The sequence below is a fragment of the Chlamydotis macqueenii genome, chromosome 11 (assembly GCF_036417535.1).
Source record: "Chlamydotis macqueenii isolate bChlMac1 chromosome 11, bChlMac1.mat, whole genome shotgun sequence".
Lineage (NCBI taxonomy): Eukaryota > Metazoa > Chordata > Aves > Otidiformes > Otididae > Chlamydotis > Chlamydotis macqueenii.
This window is the reverse complement of record NC_141566.1, coordinates 21,515,168-21,532,656: the sequence shown is the minus strand read 5'-3', so window position 1 is coordinate 21,532,656 and position 17,489 is coordinate 21,515,168.

The window sequence follows — 17,489 nt, the reverse complement described above, 5'->3', positions numbered from 1 at the left end:
TGCGCTTCCAGACCTTCAATACCCCTCACCAGCCTGAACAGAGCCTCTGCCCATTTGAGAAGAAGGAGGACGTGAGGCACAAAACCCAAGCGTGACGAATTTCAGCTCTAACCTTCCCTCCTTCAGCCTGAGGTAGGTCCTCACACTCAAACTGGGACCAGTGAATGCCTGGCATGTCCCACTGGTAGCAGCTACTTGGCACGTAGACTATCAGAGCTGAAAATCGGAGCTGTGGCCACTTTCCCAAGTGGCCTGTAATCCAAGGTCACCAGGGGCACAGGAGCTGTCAGTTGAAGACCAGACTTCACAAAACCAAGGCAAACAGCAACCGCAAGGGAGTTTCCTACTCTTTGCCCTGCCCACCAGCCAGCTTCTAAATTTCACAATCACACTTCTCGTAGTTGGTCTCATAGGTGGTGTTCTCCTCCTCCGCCAAGATGAACTTGACCAAAAGGCAACACCCAGAAAAGGGGCAGTGAAACCGCGCGCACCCGTCGCGCTGCCGGGCAGGAGGCGGCCGGTGGCGAGAAGCCCTCCTCTCCTCGGGGCTGTCTGCGTCGCAGCCAGGCTAAATTAAACAAAATAGGGGTTTTTTTGCATGTCAGATAGAGTCAGCTCCGTTTGAATGAAAGGCAAATACCGTGGCTCAAGGACCACGCAGCTTATCTGGCATCTCTGAGATCACTCAAGTGCGTTTTTTTCTGACAAGAACTCCAACAAAAACCTTTTTTTACATGACTATACCTTGCTTAGTGTCTCCAGAGTAATTTTAGAGACCCTCCCTGCTTCCTTTCCTCCTTATCTTTGTGTTCCTTCACCACCCTGGCCACGCTCTGAGAAAAGGCTGAATCTTTGCATCTCCATCAAAAATCGAGCCACAATAACGGGGATGTTCTCGGCTGGCTCTGAGAGATGGAAATGCTGGGCTCTTACCTACAACTGCTAAAATCCTAGAAAACATTCTCATCCCTTTGGGGGATTAGATGACCGTTGGCCGTGTCAGAGATGCTGCGGCGAGCGCGCGGCTGGAAGGGAGCGAAGAGCGCTTGACGTTGTTTCTCAGAAGACTGAAAGGAAACAGGGCTGAGGGCTGGGTATCCAGTAAAAGCAGAACAGAAATGCGATCAAGTCACTTAAACCAGCTCTGATACCAGCCCTTACATTAAGATGTTGCCTAACAGAGCTGATTCCTCCCGCAAGAAGGATATCTTAACAATGTGATGCACTGCTCTTGTTCTGGAAGCCTGAAGTTCCATTTTCAGGAAAGATGAAATGCTACTTGAAATTCTGTAATTAATAAAGCTTTATTTTGTTAAAGTGTGTGCATTATTTATTACAAATGTGTCGTTTTGCTGAGGATCTGCTACACTCGTTGCTCCTCCGACAGAAGCCCACACTGGACTGCCCAGAGCCGCGTGTGCTACACAAGGCATGCAGGGTTTTCAATTTTTGGATTCAACACTTGGCTCTGGAATTTTTTTCTGCCTGCTTCTCCTGCCAAGGGCCTCTGCCCTCAGGACAATCCTTCTCTTAAGAAATTAATGAAAGCAAACACTGAGTATGACCTGGTTCGATCAGCAAGCGCATCCAAAGAAGGTAGCCTACAGCAAAATACAGCCGGAATTTACTCGTGTTGGGAAATCGGGATCCCAGATACTGAGGAGGAGGAGGACCAAGCTGCCTGCGTACGAGCAGATGTGGTGGGTGGCATCTTCTTCTGCTCTCTTGCCCAAGGGGACACAGATCTTTTGGCAACCCTTTGACCGGAGCTGCTGTAGAGCAGCACTGCTCATTTCCGAGCAGGAGGAAGCCAGGCAAGGGGAAACGGTGCTGGCCACCTGCTCTCCCTTCCCAAACGTCCAGCATGTTAGCTGAGCTTCGCATTGACAAGGACTTGTGAATGGTCAAAGCTCAGCTCGGAGGTCACGCTGAGCGAGGACAAGTGGATTCAGCAGTGGAGATGCTATTTTTCATGGATGATAATTTGAAGCAGCTTTTAGATTGGTCCCTGTGCAAGACAGAGTGCCTCAGTGTAGCTTGCTGGAAGTTGTCCTGGCTCCTGGGGGGGTTCAAGGGGACACGAGGGGCCAAAAACGCTGCCTGGACAGCAAGTGGAGAGAGATGCTGAGTGGGGCTGGAGGGCTTTTGTTCAGGGGTTGGTAACCTTAGACAAATCTCTCCAAAGCCAGAAAAAATCCTTGGCTACAAGAAAACGGGCCAACTGGGAAAAGCAGGTGGGCTGTCGCTCGTCAGGAGAATATCCTAAAAGGAAGGCGGGGGTGAAACAAAACCCCAACCAACCCAGGTTGTGCCAAGAGCTTTGCATTGCCGAGCAACCCGCGCGGCCAGCTCAAGGGCTATCTTTGGTGCAACTTCTCTTTTTCAACACCTGCCAAGCAACGCAAAATAAAAGGTGTTAGCCCCAGTTAGGCCCAGTGGGCAGGGGTGCGAAATCCTTGCCGAGCCTTTCGTTATCTGCTGCTTGAACACCTCAGGGTGTTCACCTTCAGAGCTTCGTGGCCCAGTCACTTTGTCTCATAAGACAAACAACAGCGTTCACGAAACCACGAGCAGGTCAGCCATTCTAGCACGCAGCTCCCACGGGAGAGGTGCGGCACAGCCCCACCACCACGAAGACCCCGCGCTTGGGATTTTTCCCTTCTCACCACGTGGGAGCTGCTCAGAGTAGGTGATTTCTGTCGGATCAGCCCAACAGGTCACCACGCTGATCTGAGCCTGTAAACTTTGCCTCTTGGAAGAAAACCAGTTTACATTTCAATGCCTTTAGGCATCTAGCAGTCGGGAATCACATTGCTGCAGTAGTGTGATGGGAGCAGAAAGTTGAAATAAAAGAAGTATTGGAATAGATAAGTGATGGTGCACAGAGGGAAATTTCCAGGTCGTGGGAATGACCAGAAGTTAAAATATGCAGCTGGGGCTAAACAACATGTTTGCCTGACTTAACTATTAAGATGAGAACTGAACTTTGCTGGGAAGTCTGTTCCAAAGTTTGATAACAATCCAGGGAGTCATTTCGGAGAAGGAAACAGTCAGACAGGAAAGTATTTTCCTACAACTAGGTCATCTTTCGGAGATCTATTTTCTGAAGCAGTGATAATCCAAACAGAGGACTTTAATTTAGACCTCGCATAACCCACACGGATAGATGGGTTTGCTCCCTGCAATAAGTTCTGTTCCTAAAAGACATCAAGTTGTCTTGGAAAACGTTGCTATTTTGACATTAGTACTTCATAATTCTGGAAAATGGGGAGCAATTGCACTCCCTCTAACAGATGCTGGCTCGATTTTCTTTAGTTCAGAGCAAATTCTCCAAATGATGTTTAAAATAGCTTTGAGGGTGTTTTATAATGAAAACAAGTGCTTTCGAAAGCACAGAAGATATTTGGCTGCTGCAGTTCTGGGCTGGGCTCACTCCAGAGGCAGCCAGCCCCTTCGCAAGGCGCCGAGCGGCCCGAAGGGCACGCCGCGCCCCGCAGCGTCCTGATTTGGGGTTTCTGGCTCTGCGCACTTGTTCCTTTTTGCTGCATCATTTCTGAAATCGCTTCTGGCCGGGGTGATCGCCGTTCTCGTTTGTGCATCGTGCCCTCTGCTGGGAAAGCAGCGGGTGAGGCCAGCAGAAAGGAAATCCTCCCAGTTTGCTCGGGCCGATGCTGCGGCGCGATGCTGGGAGGAGGCAGCAAGTCATGGCCAGCTCCAGACCCCATCCCATGCTGGCACCTTTCACCTGCCACCTCCATCTCCTTTCAGTTAAAAACTGCATTTACAACTAAACAAAGCCTAGCACAATCTAAAAATGAATTTTTTTTTAATCCAGAAACTGAGACAAAAAGTTGCCACCTAAAAAAAAAAAAATCTTTCTAGTTGTCAAAAATTCTCTCTCATCAGACTAAAGTTCTCAAAATGGCTTTTACACAGGGAAAAAAAAAATCCCTCCTCACTCACATAAAGGTGACCTGTAGGACTGAGATTAACGACGTCCTGCAACAGCCTCCTGCCAAAGCCATCAACATCGCCGAGCCGCACCAAGCAACTGCAGAACATTAGTGCTGGGGGAAATGCTCAGTAACAGGTGTTTGCAGGAGAAAATAAAGCCCAGAGTTTAGATTGCTCGTGATTAATGAAGATGACACGCAACAGGGAAGACAGGAGCATCCTGTCTGGCTTTGCTCGCCCCAGGAGATCACACAGGTAGGTCATCTCAAAGTGCAGGCGTGCAAATGCTGTGTCACTAAATACACTATTTATCCTAAATATGCTAATACGCTAAAGCCACTCAGCCCAAGCCATGAGCCATGGGACCAACGCAATCCGTGCGCAGACCCGTGCTGTGCTTTTGCAAGGGGCGCTGCGGCGAGCGAAGCCGCGTGAGTCGTGCAGCCCGCGCAGAGCCCTCGCTGACATATGGTTTTCGGCTGAACTGGAGCTTACCCGGGTATCAGGTGACAGCGTGACTTGGAAGTCACCCCGCGGCTTGACGTTTGCAAGAAAAAGTGCTGGATTGCAGCTGCCTGACCCAGCGCTCCGGTGTCCTGGACATATATCTTACGGGATAATCAAGGGAAAAGCAGATTGCGGCTCCAGACGTGGCACCAGGAGGCTGTTCCCAGGGAGTCGAGCGGCACACTGGAGCACACGAGGCCGTGAGGATGCAGCGGGGATGGGGAAGGATGCAGCAGGGATGGGGAAGGATGCAGCAGGGATGGGGAAGGACCAAGTCGGAGCAGAGCAGGGGTGAGCTTTGCTCGAGGTGACAGCTTCTCACCTCATACAATGGGTGATTTAATTTCCTGGCGTTTGGGGATCCGTTTCAGGTTTAGCACGCTTTCAGCATCCAGCTGGTTCTGCGGGCGGCCCGATCGTGGGGACTACGTGCTTCCCAGTGCTGCAGCACCTCAGCGGGTGCCAGCCCTGCGGGCACGTCCTCTTGGTCCCCAAAGACAGATACAAGCTGGTGAACGGGCGTAAGCTCCCTCCACATTAACAATGACGTACAAGGTTCAGTCAGTGCCCTCTTGTTAAGAACCTTTTCGCTAGGAAACACAAATGATTTTATCTAGAGAAAAAGAAAAATCCTCTCTTCCTTCATATATCTAGTTTTAGCTACGCTCTGATGGTGAATAAGTAGGCAGAGCTTATGGGAAAGCCTGAAGGATTGAACGTGCCGAAACGCAGCTCTTGGGGGTCCCCTTACCCCGGCACAGCCTCCGCAAGAAGCTTGCAGCCCCACAACACCGAGCCGCGCTCCCACAGCTTACAGGAGCCCCAAGCAAGCCCCAAAGCCCTGAAAAAGGGAGAACTTCCTGATAGCATCTCTAGTTTTACTTTCCCTCGCAGCCCAGGTTTAGCCCTGGAGACTGAACCCCAGGAAGATGTCCTGCGTTTCCCAGGTCCCGGCACAGCTCCGCCCGAATAGGCTTCACCCCCTCGCACCGCCCGCGGTACCCGAGGCGGGGGGGCTGCGGCTTGGCTCGGCTGTGCTTTCGGGTCCTGCCTCTCAGAGGAGAAAGCAGTTTGGCCACCCCAAGACCCAGCGGCTCAGCATGACCCAGGTTCCTATCCCCATCCAGACCGCAAAGAAAACATTTTCATCCCAGACAGAAAGCAGGACAGCTTTATAACACCTCACCTGTTTGCCCTGTCCTTCCATTTGGCTGAGAGGGATGAGATGTAACCAAGACTTCAACTCAGAGCTTTGCAGCAATTCCCAGAGATGGAGACGCCGTGCGCTTGCTCCCAGTGCTCTCCCAGTTACAGCCCTCATGCTGCCGGGAGCAGGCTTAGCCCACGGCATCCATCCACGGAGAGACACGGCCCGGCGTTTGGCAAAGCCGAGCCCGTCTCCGTTCACTGTAGCAGCACATGAATGATTTCTAACATGTAAAGCTGGTGATGTGACAGACTGGACATTTCAATCCCTTTGTTTTTTCCTCCCTCTGATCTCCATGCTTTCCCGAAATCAGACCGGACAGGCACCCAAACCAGCAGCATCTGTTTCTCCTTTCAGTGTCAGCAGTGTAAATAAAGTGCATTTGTGATGTTTTGATTTCACAAACATATTGGTTTTGGCTTTTCTTTGGGCGTGCTGTGGAGCTTTGCTGCCGAGCTGGAAGGACCGATGCGCGTGGCTCTGATCTGGCGCCAGCCACACAGAAGCCTGTTTGCAGAGCTGGGTATCCCTTGGGAAGTGCGGGACCCTGGCTGTCATTCACGGGAACTGCCATTTACCCCGGCCCTTTGCTGGAACAGCTCCTGAAACAGCAGCTGCTGAAGGGGCGACAGAGCTCGCGGGGGGCTGAGGGTGCCGGCACCCCGCTGCCGGCCATCCATCACCTTCCCATCACGTTTCCACCTCCACCGACACGCTCGCCGGCTAAAATCGCACTGGTTGCCACGGTGGGGAGCCAGCATCCTTCTGGAAGGGCGGTTTGTCCAGCTGCCAGATGCACAGGCAAGGGCCTGGAGTGGGCTGCATCCTTCCTGGCGATCAGAAATGATTTCCCGGGGCTCCGGCTGCGAGAGGCACCCACCCTGAGCCCCACGGCTGATTTTGGGTGGAGCAACCAAGCACCTCCATGTTTTAAAACTCAGAACTGATGCATAACCAGAGGAGGTAGCAAATCATTATTCAAATCTGATTTTAGTTCATTTCTATTTTTCTTCTTATTGTTTTCAGTAGTGGAGCAGGATTATTTACTCCCTGCAGCTTTCCGGGGGTGAGCAATGCTAACCAGCCTGCTTTTCCCAACGAGGATTTTTAATGAGACGTGCTGCGGCCTTGAGAACACAGAAAGCAGGCATTTTCGTTGTAAACACAGCAGCACAGTGGTTTGCTGGAATTCACCCCAGAACAGGAAAAAACCCTTGGGTGAAGAGGTCACGCCATAAGCAGATACTTCGCCACAGTTTACATTTCCAGGTCTATGCACGCGCATAAACACATCAGATTTTCCTCTCCCTGCTAAAGAAAAGCGGCGGACGCGAGTCCAGGCGGACACCGACCTCGGTGCAGGGCTGGGTTTGGGAGCTGCAGGGCTTGCAGAGCCCGATCCCACCTGGCCCCAATCCTGCTCCGTGCTCCTCTCCTCGAAACCCCCTACACCTTCTGGATGTCAGGTGGAGCCGTGACTTGGCAGCTTTTCTCCATCCTCCTTTCTGTATGGCAGGTGTTTGCCCAGATAGTGTGGAGGAAGGTGATGAGGAAGAGGAGACGCAAACCCTCTTTGCCCTCCAGGCTGGAATTGTTGGTTATGCTTCAGACCACCCCACCTGAGCGTGGGACTGCCTTCTGCCTAAAAAAAAAATCAGTCATGGGGCTTAGCGCCTGCCCTTATCGTTGGTTATCTACGTGAGAAAATGCAAATTTGCCTATTCCATAGCTGATTCGAGTCGCAAGAGGAGCTCAGCCACAGAAATACAGAGAAACTGTAGCGTGGAGGGATGTTATTCAAAGGGCGAGGCTTTGTCCAGGAAGATAAATGAAAAAGAATGGGAAAAACATCAAAAGGAGAGGGATTTTCTGAGAAGAAAAAGGTCTTTCTGAGGAGGAGGAGGCTGTAGTGAGGATCACAGGCAGGAGGCATCAATGTCTTGTAGAGTGTTGACCTTCAGTCCAGGCAAAACTCTGCTCCTTGCTGAGGTCAAAAGTTTTATTTATTTTTTGAGAAATGCCGCAGAGCTGCAGCCTCCTTCATCCAAAAGCAACAACCCCACGTTTATTGGGGAGGAGAAGGAGGGAAGGAAAGACGGTTGCGGGCTGAGATGGGTACAGAACAGCTTCTGAAACACGGCCCCCCGGCACGTGCAAACCTCCTCGTCGCAGCTGGGTGAAGCAGAGCTGCCAAGGTCTGCAGTCGCGGGGCCGTGGAGCTGCTCAGCCACATTTTCCTGCCAACGGACAACAAAAGCCAAAGAATCAGCTGTTTCTGACTTTATGGCTAGATGCTTCACCAGAATAAGCGGCTCATCCAGGCTGCCGAGGGTCTGGAGATGGATCCTGGGCTAAAAAGCCGAACCACAGCTTGGGTCCTAATTGCCCCAAGAAGGGCGAGGTTGGAGGCTGGGAAAGTACCTTAAAATTTATCAGGTAGAAAGGTGGGAAAAGATCTTAACTTCAAACTACAGAACTCTGAGGGAACTTCTCAGGAAGCTTCAGATTCCTGAGAAATTTCAGGCTCCTCTTGCTGGTTTTCCCCATCTTCCTGTACGTGGAAGGCAGCTGACATTACTCCTTTAATTATTTGTGTGTAAAATACACAATAGCCCATTTAAAAATGATTTTGGAATTCAATCAGCTGCACGTTTCATTGACATGACAGGAGATACATAAAGCAGCTGAAAGAAGAAAGGCATTTTTGAATACCTACATGGATAAAGAGCAGAGATGAGAAGCAGATGTTGGAGGCAGCTGTGTAAAACCAATACTGCGTAGACCACAAAAGAGATGGTAAAGAAGTGACATCCCTCTGCATTACTGCTTAGAGCAGCCGGGTTTTTAGCTGGCCAGACACCGCCTCTTGTCTGCCCAAACATGCCCAACACCCCAAAACTGCCCAGAGCACCAAAGAGGCACCACTCCCGCCTGCGCCGGGGCTGGCTCGCGGCTCCGTGCAGCCATCTGATAAATCCTGCGGACCTCACCGTCTGCTCCGCGCTATTTACCGGTTGTAGAAGTACACGCTTAGAAATGCTGATCCTCGCTGTGAGATAATATCGACGGAGCACAGCACGCCGCCTCCAAACACACACGGTCAGGTATTAACTCATCAGGTAAATGCATTTGGAACAGCAAAGCTGGGAGGTTAAAAGGGTTAAGACTGCATTAAGACCATACTATAATTAATTTTTTTTTTCCCAAGAATCTTAATTTCCAGCTTTAGAAATAATTTTCAAGCTACAGAAGGAGCATCTGAAAAGCAGGGGGCAACACTTCCCCCTTGCCTTCGGTCTCAAAACGAACACATGCACCATTTGTCCCGCGGCAGCTAGACACCCCTGCACGCGGGCTCTGCCCATGTGGCCCGCGCACTACGCGGTTTCGGAAACTTGGCTGCACTGAGCGCAGTCACACACAAATTTCTAAGTTGCCTAACTTTGCCAGAAGGACGCTTCCCCCCTCGCTCCGTGGGACATGCTTACTTGAATTATGGTCTACCTGAATTTTCATTAAGAGCAAGGAAATGAAAGAAGAAATGAATCACAACTTCTATTCCGTCCTTCCCTTAATAAGGAAAAAAACAACAAAGCGGAGGGAAAAAGGATTAATTAGTTGCAAAATAAAAGTTCTTTGTTTCCTGTATAGAGTAAAATGCCTTTCATAATCTTTTTCATGAAATCCTTCAAGATCACTGCTGTCGCTAATTAAATTATGGGCAGGCATCTCCACACAGCCATTTCATTCCCGCTGCCGGAGGCCACTCCGCTGGTCACGGCGCGCGTCCCCTGCAGATCTCAGAACCACACCGTGTCCTGCTGCAAGGCCCCTTTCCATCCCTGCCACAGGAGCTCGCGCCAGCACGCTTCACCCCGTGGCCAGCGGCAAATTAGCACGGGGCGCGTTACCCGCTAAACCCCAGCCCAGGTGGTCACGGGTGAGCTAAGGGAAATGAACACCAGCCCAGCCTGCAGATTTGTAACAGGGATAAATGCCCAGTTCCTTCAGAGACTTTGGAGTATCAGTGTCACTCAAGTGCAGAAATCAAAGGTAGGGCTTTGAAAGAAATAAAAATTACCGCGTTTCACTCGGTCAAGTACGGCTTCATCTGTTTTCTGGCTAACAATGATCACTTGTTCTCACAAAAGGAAGACAAAGGCCTAATCTGTTCATAATCTAACTTCAGAAAGTTCTTCTTGCTTCTTCTTCTGAACAAGTAAGAGCTCACGATCAGACAGACAACACACCAGTCATCTGAACATTTGGGTCAACCTCCGTGTACAGCCTAGCTGCGCTATCTACGTTGGTACAACATCTTTCTCTGCTGTGGATCTGCCAGCCTCACTGAAGCGCCCTCAGCTCCTTCCTTAAGGAAAATGATGGTGAAAGGTCTATCACAGAAAGACCTTAATTCATTTTTTTCCAATACAAAATTGAGAAAACAGAAACCCAAGCTGTACAGAGCAAGATCAAGGCTTGCTCCTGCATCCCACTGTAGATCAAGGCTTGACCCAAACTACCGAGGAGTTCTCCCTCTGTCTCGAACAGGCATTCACTGTGAATCCATCCACCATGCTGGGGAACTGCAGAAAGGAAAAAATCACTTTCCCTTCTATTTGGCCAGTCTGCCTTCCCTGGCCCCGTGGATGTTGCTAGAAGCGTGCTCCGAGTGAAAGCACGAGGGGCGATCAAGCCTTCCCACTTGCAATTGCTTCATCCAGGTTTTTCTAAGGACTGCAGATGGTTTCAGCCCAAATTTAACACAAAATACAGCAATGAGATCTCCTTTCCCCTAATAAATAAAAGCTAGAATAATTGCAGTACAGGATGCTGCGGAGATCTGCCGATAACATACACCAGAAGACTCTCTGTCCTACTCAGTACAATGTAAAACCTCAGTCGAGTTCCTGAGTTACAGAACTGCTTGTCATGGCAGGTTTCTCTTTGAGACAAATGTTGAAGATGCTGCATTTTATTGTCTGCAATAATTCTCCAAGGAGAGAAACCCAGGCAATGAAAATAGTTTGGCATTCAACCAACTATTTAAAATATTTAACAATGACCTTGAGAATTAGAAAGGGATGCAGTTAAAGCCCTGGTTTAAGGAAAAAAAAAAACAAACAAAAACCAACCCACGTTTCCTTACCGAATCTGGTGCTAATGCATGTTTACTGCAAAGTTTATCTCAGATATGCTCTGTACACAGTGAAAAGGGAAAAGGAAACAAGCTTAACTCCTTGTCTTAGACTTATTCTGTGACCCTGCATGTATTTGGAAGTTAATTTAATTTCCAGAATACCCGATCACTTCATTCCAAAGAGTGAAACAGTTGCTCAGAGCAGGGAGAGCGACTAGAGCTTACGGCGACACTTAAGTGGAATTTTTTTGTTGTTTACAAAGAGGATATTTGTGGCTCATTGAACTTACAGCAGGTCCAGCTGGCAGAGTAAACAAGCCACGGATCTGCCTTCGATGAGACCACTCAAGACAAAGCTCCCAAGGGAATATAGCAAAGGGATTGGCTTCTGCACCTTCTGAGCAAGGGCAGGTCATGTGGAGAAGCCCAAGGAGCAAGACCATTGGCAACGTGCTCCTGGGGACCACCGGCGGTGCAGGACCCAGGCGAGGCATTATGGCGGTACATGCACGTATCAAGTCTCATTTATTCTTCATGGTTTCCCACCCATGAACATGCCGTAGAGGGACCGTATTTGGCCAGAAAGAGCAGAATGCCCCTTCCTTTGCCAGTCTAACTGGGCACCACGGGGCCACCTGGATGGAAAGGGAGATGGGAGAACGGGGCTCACATCCATGCTGTGGTCCCTGTTCTCTGGGCTTTGGACACAGATGGTTCAGGCTGTGCTTTCCCCATCAGCTTGCCTTCTTGACCACTTATTGTTTCTAAATGTAAGCACAACTCCAGCACATTTTAAGCCTTATTTTGTCCAAAGCTTTTAATTTAATAGGTGTGTAGTGACCTGCCTGCTGCTGTGGTACGTTGCCTATGTGTTCAGACTGCTACTTTCCTTCTCGGGCAACCTGAGAAACAACCCCTGGAGTACCAGGTGTTGCTCTGTGCTTCCTGAGCATGGTTTTTGTGGTCCAACAGACAGGAAGAGGAGCTTTTTGGTGGGGAGATCCTATTTGTCCCCACAGACCCGTGTAGCTGGCTCCTCAACGTGTGGCCCGCTTCAATGCTGCGAAGCTGTGCAACTTCTTTTTCCCATATTATGGGGGCCACCAGTTTTCCCCATATTTCTCAGCAGGCGTAGCCCCGCAGAGAGAACCCACACGGCAGCCCTGGGGAAGAAGCGTGCAGACGTGCTTTGGGTCAAACTGCAAAGAAATGTGGGTGTCTCCAACTCCGAAAGCTCAGGAGGGGGTAAAAGGACAGACATGATGACCTGTGGTACTTGAGGTCAGATAGGTACATTGGAGTGGTCCATGTTTTAACCTCTGCTAGTGCTTATCTGCCTTTTTACAGACTACCAGCTGCTTGCTCTTGTCCCAAAAGCACAGAAATTAGACCAGAATTCATAACCAGCTCGGTTTTGCCAATATAAGACTGTTTGCTTCAGTCTATGCACTTAGTTTTGGCCACGGCTTTTCACATTCAGCAGATCTTCCCCAGCTCCCAAATGCTCACCGATCCTCTTCCCGTAAGTTAACAGAGCGATTTGGCAAATGCCAAAAAGCTTCCAGACTTCCATCCACACACCACAAACAAAGATGAACCGAATCATTTCAGTTCTGGTACATTTTCCATGAAATGCCCTTGTCTACTATCACATTTCTGCTCCATTTCCAGGAGCTCCCTGCTCCAGCAGGACCTATCCTGCTGCTCTAGCACTGCTCAAGCTTGCATCCATGCTTAATTTTTGTAGACCTAGAACCAACCCTCCTCCCAGATACAGCATAAACCCAGTAGGTTCTTTTTCCCCAAAACAGTATTTTAGGGAAAAAAAAAACAGCAACATTTTCCTTTATTGTCTCATTCCTCTTAGGAGGCTGTAGGAAACCACGTCATGGATCAACACTTCAAAGTTTTATTCAAACAAAGATGAAAACAAGCACTCTGAATCTGAAGAGCACACAGAAAGTTATGCAAACAACCCCGAGGAGATCCAGCAATGCCACCAGACCGCACAGGCCTCTGCCGAGCCACGGTCCGCCTGAACAGGCAGAAGCGTTTTGTCTAAGTTGGGTCAAAAAGACCCATCAAGGGAAAGGGCACGCAGCGCGTAACCAGGGTACGAGTCAGCCAAGCAGCGGGCCGCTCGTCCATGGCCTCTGGAACCGGCCACGTCACCTCAGGCTTCTTCCATTTCGTGCGACCTGCCCTGTGATGGGAGAAACTGGGCTCACGCCCCTGAGCTCCTGTTCGCACCGAGGCCGCCCGTGGCAAGAGCGATGTGGCCCCTTTGCTTCGCGATTCAAGACAAGGAGTCCGGGTGAAATTTGCCTGAGCGCCTGGCAGCATTTCTCACCATCTTTACGCATTTTCAATCTCAATTTCCCTTCATTTTCATACAATGTATACATGCTATGCATTTATTTTCTGCAGTATTTGCGTTATTTTTTGAGCCACTTGCTGTGTTAAATGGTTAGTATCATCAACAGAATGGTTTCAAAACAATTTTTTGGATGACTTTGTGAGCTGATTGCCAGCTGGACGGAATGCGGAACCTAGATCCAACTTTCTATTAAATATTTTGCAAAGAAAACAAGATTTCTTCAGGGATAGGGTAAAGTTTATCTAAGATTTTAATTGATTTCCCCTCTATCCTCATTTTTGGCGTCTGACACGGATCCTCTCGGACTTGCTGATAGATGGCAGGGACATGGTGGGGTCAAAGCGTACTGTGGAGACAAACCCCCCCTGGCAGCTGTCGGGCATCGCCGTTAATGACGGAGAAGAGAAGCAAAGACTGTATCTGTGTAGTGCAGGCAGAGAACTAGCTTATCTGGAATATTAAGGCCACAAATTAAGAAAGCATTTATTACCGGGATAAAATAAGTGATTCCCCTCCAACAGTGAGCCCAGTGTAAGGTTCAGGGGTGCGGGGAGAGCACGGGGAGGAGCTGGGAGCTATGGCCGCAGCTGCCGTGGCGCAACAACAGCGCGGCTGAGCGCCGTCCTGCCTGGCTGGCAACGTCCCCCCCGGACGGAGTGCCAGACACGTCCACCGCGTACTTGGAAGATAAAGCACGTGCTGAGGATTGCACAAACAAGAAACAGTCGCACGGGGTTGCGTTAATCACTTACATGTGCCTATTATTAGTTAAAAAGGCTGAAAGGAGGGGAAAGATCAAACGAGACTAGACTTCCTTTCGTACTTCAGCAACAACAGTACAGATATTTGTAAAATCCTGAGTGCACGAGCTGCACTGCCACGTGCTCAGGCCCCACGCCACTCGCCGTGGGGGTGATGAGCATCCACGCGCCGGCAAAGGCTGCGTGAAACCCTCCCCAGCCCTAGAGCACCCTCACAGGGTACGGAAAGCTGGGGCAAGACCTACAGCCGCCCAAACTATGTGAATTGTCTGCACCCTGAAAGCTGTCCCTTGTCCCAGACAACCCGTGACAAGCGCGGCACCGCGGCACGGTCCGCGGCATCCTTCCTTACAACGGGGACCAGGGCAGCAGTAACGCGGAGCGAGACATCACTCGACACCGTGGCCGTAACAACCAACTGGGAACAATTCCGGGAAGCGAAACCGCACCGTTGCTGGTTTGCAGCTCCGTACCGGGGTGTGAGCGAGGCCCCGCAAGCGCAAGGCGATGCTTGCTTCACGCTGTTCCAGCAACGTATCCCTCAAGAAAAATGCATCGCCCAGAGTGCGCTTGGCGTTAGCTGCGGCCGCGGTGCTGGCTACGGGATGCGTTTTACGGGTCTGCCTAAATATTTGGGTTTCTGCTCACTTGCACATTTCCATCAGCATTCTAGCCTTCCTGTAAAAATAGAAAATCCTCTTTTAAGGAGATAATTAACTAACCCTGAGCAGCTGCAAGGAATCAAACACGGCAAAAGACACTGAACCCAGCAGCGCTCGTAGCCAGCTGCATAACGTTACTGCTTCCTACCAAGCTCCTTCCTCGACATTACGGAAAAAAAAAAAAAAAGTAAATGAAGACATAAATCAGGCAACGTCCATTTGCTCTTTTCCGATAGAATTTTAAGTGAAGCATGCCTTGTGCAGCCTAACTTGTCCGAGCGGAGCTGAGCAATGCCTGAGACCGTTTTTTCCGGGGGATCGGAGCAGCCCCGTGCGTCAGGGAGCGGGGCACCAGCAGCGCACGCCGGAGCTGCCGGGCGGGCTGGAAGCGCAGCACCCGCGCGGCCTCGGACCCTGCCCACTCCGCAGGGAGATGCATCGGGATTTCACCCAGCGTACGGCTGCACCTCTGGCTGCCATAGTCCTACAGCCCGTGGGGACAAACGCTCCTCCAAGAGATGACAAAAGCAGACACAGGGACACGCTGCCGCAGCCATCCCTCATGGTGGGCTGGGCGAGCACGGAGAGGGAGGACTCACTCTCCGATGACGGACCAATTTCCAGGGCAGGAGCCATTTGGGTAAGCTCGTTCTCTTTATCTGTACTTTCTCTGCTGTTAGGCAACTGGTTCCCATTACAGACAGGCAGAGGAACGATCACCCGAGGACCAGATATTGCAGATAGCAAGTGACTTATTGGGAGGCGATCTGGAAAAAAGCTTTTGTGGTTGCAGCCGACCATGGCAACAGCCGGGAGGCTGACCGCTCGCCACGAGCAGCCTCTCCAAATCAAGATGTCAAAGAATCCAGCTGTTTTCTTTGCTCTGGCTTCCGAGAGAAATAATTCACATCCACTGTGGCAGCACTGCACAGGTTGCTCGTATACTTTTTTTTTTTAGGGGGAGGTAAGTCTGTGAGAGCAGGCTAATGCAAGTGCGTTAGAAAAGAGAAGCCTCCAAGCTAAAATTGCAAGAATAGTTAACGAGTTACACAAGCACAGCTCACTTTTCAGTATTATATGAAAAGCAGAAGGAGAACACATTTGCAGTGACCCTCAGAGAGGGAATTTGGCAAGGCACAAAATGCTCTTGGTGAAATAAAACAGTCGGGGGAAAGACATGCCCTGCAATCCTTCTGCTTACGCTATCGAGTATGATACTCAACGGTCTTCAGAAACCCAAATCTGCTCTGCTGCTTTGGGATTCAAATGAATTGATTCAACTGTAAATTAATAGCAGATGACTTGTGGGAACGTTTAGTCCCATATTTAGAGTTTTGGACTATTTTTCACACTTTAAAAGCATTAGGGCAGAAGGCAGGGCTCACCTGGAGCTCCGGGCTGGCAGCAGGAGCCACCGCTGCCGGCACTTGTTCCTGGCCGTCGCCTGGCGATCCCATCCAGTCCCCCTAAACACACATCAGCGCCAGCTTAAAAATAAGCAGATGCTTCATTTCTGTAAGGGGCTAGGGTACGATTGAGCGCGTGCTGAAGTGTTTTGCTGACAGAGAACGGGTATTTACACAGCGCAGGTGAGCCCCGACCGCAACCGAAAACAGCGCTTCGTAAAAACGCGGTCGGGGCGGCAGCTGCCGACGGAGCGGCACGAGCGGCTCGGCGTGGGACGCGGGAGCGAGGGCCGCATCCTGCTCACGTGCCGGCTGCTGCAGATCCCTAGGGCCGAGCTTTGCCGCAGATGCAAAGAGGCACTGCTCGGAACGCAGGCAAAACGCGCCCACCTAAGCGAGCTGCGCTTCCAGCCAGCTGGTTTCAACGGCCTGCGCCACGGGGAGCTGGCATGGAGGCAGGACCTGGTATTAGGAAAAAACTGGTAATTTCTCTCAGCTTCTGGCAAACCAGCCCCGCTGTCTCGTCCTTCCCTTCCTACACCAAGTTTGCACGTGAGCGGTAGTCAGAAATAAGATCTCCATCAGAAGAGGCTCGCACCGGAGCACCGAATGGCCGCTCTCGGCTCCGCGGCGCTGCCCGCTTCCCTCCCGGCCAGCCCTCCGCGCTCGGCTGCCCTTGTTCCACAAACCACCTGGGCGCTCGCGTGGCCTGCGCAGGACGAGGGTCCTGCTCAGGAACCAAACACTGCCTTCCCTCTCCAAAACTTGTCAGTTTTCTTTAGCGTTAGAAATCAGAAAGCTAATTTTAAAAAATTTAGAAAAGGGAAATGGATTATCAGAGGTCCTGATTTAAGCCCCTTCTCCATGGGCTTGGATTTTCTTTGGAGCAGGGGCAGGGAAGGGCTGTCCCCTCACCATCCCATCACCAGCTGGCTCCATCATTCCCAAATTTCCCTGTGTGTTTGCAGACCGGCACCTGCCTGAGCCCATCCGGACCGGGGCAAATCCTGGTCCCCGTAGTGCCAGGCTCAGGGATGCTGCCTCGGTGCCGCAGTTAGACTTGGCTTCAGCCCTTCCTCAGCCAAACTCCTGCTTGACTTTGTCTAAGACTGACATAAAACAGCAAAATCCTGCTGCCAGCTCTGCAGGGAGAATTACACATTCGTTTCACCTGCTTTTTCTAGCAGATGAAATTCCAAGAAATTTCCAAGAAAGAGTGGCTGACATCTCCCTTTCCTTCCCCTGGTGCCAGCAACGTGGAATTTTGTCTGAGCATCAACGCGCCATTGCGGGACAACGCATCCTTATCGCGGGCTATTTATTTTTACAAAATGCACCCGTGGGCCGTAGCTGGTCAACAAACGCTCGTACGTCTTATGGTGGGCGAGGACGGGCAGCACAGTAAACTATTCTCGCTGACCGCATGGTTTTTGCTCCCCGCCCTCAGCACCACTGAGGAAAAAATAATCTCTCAG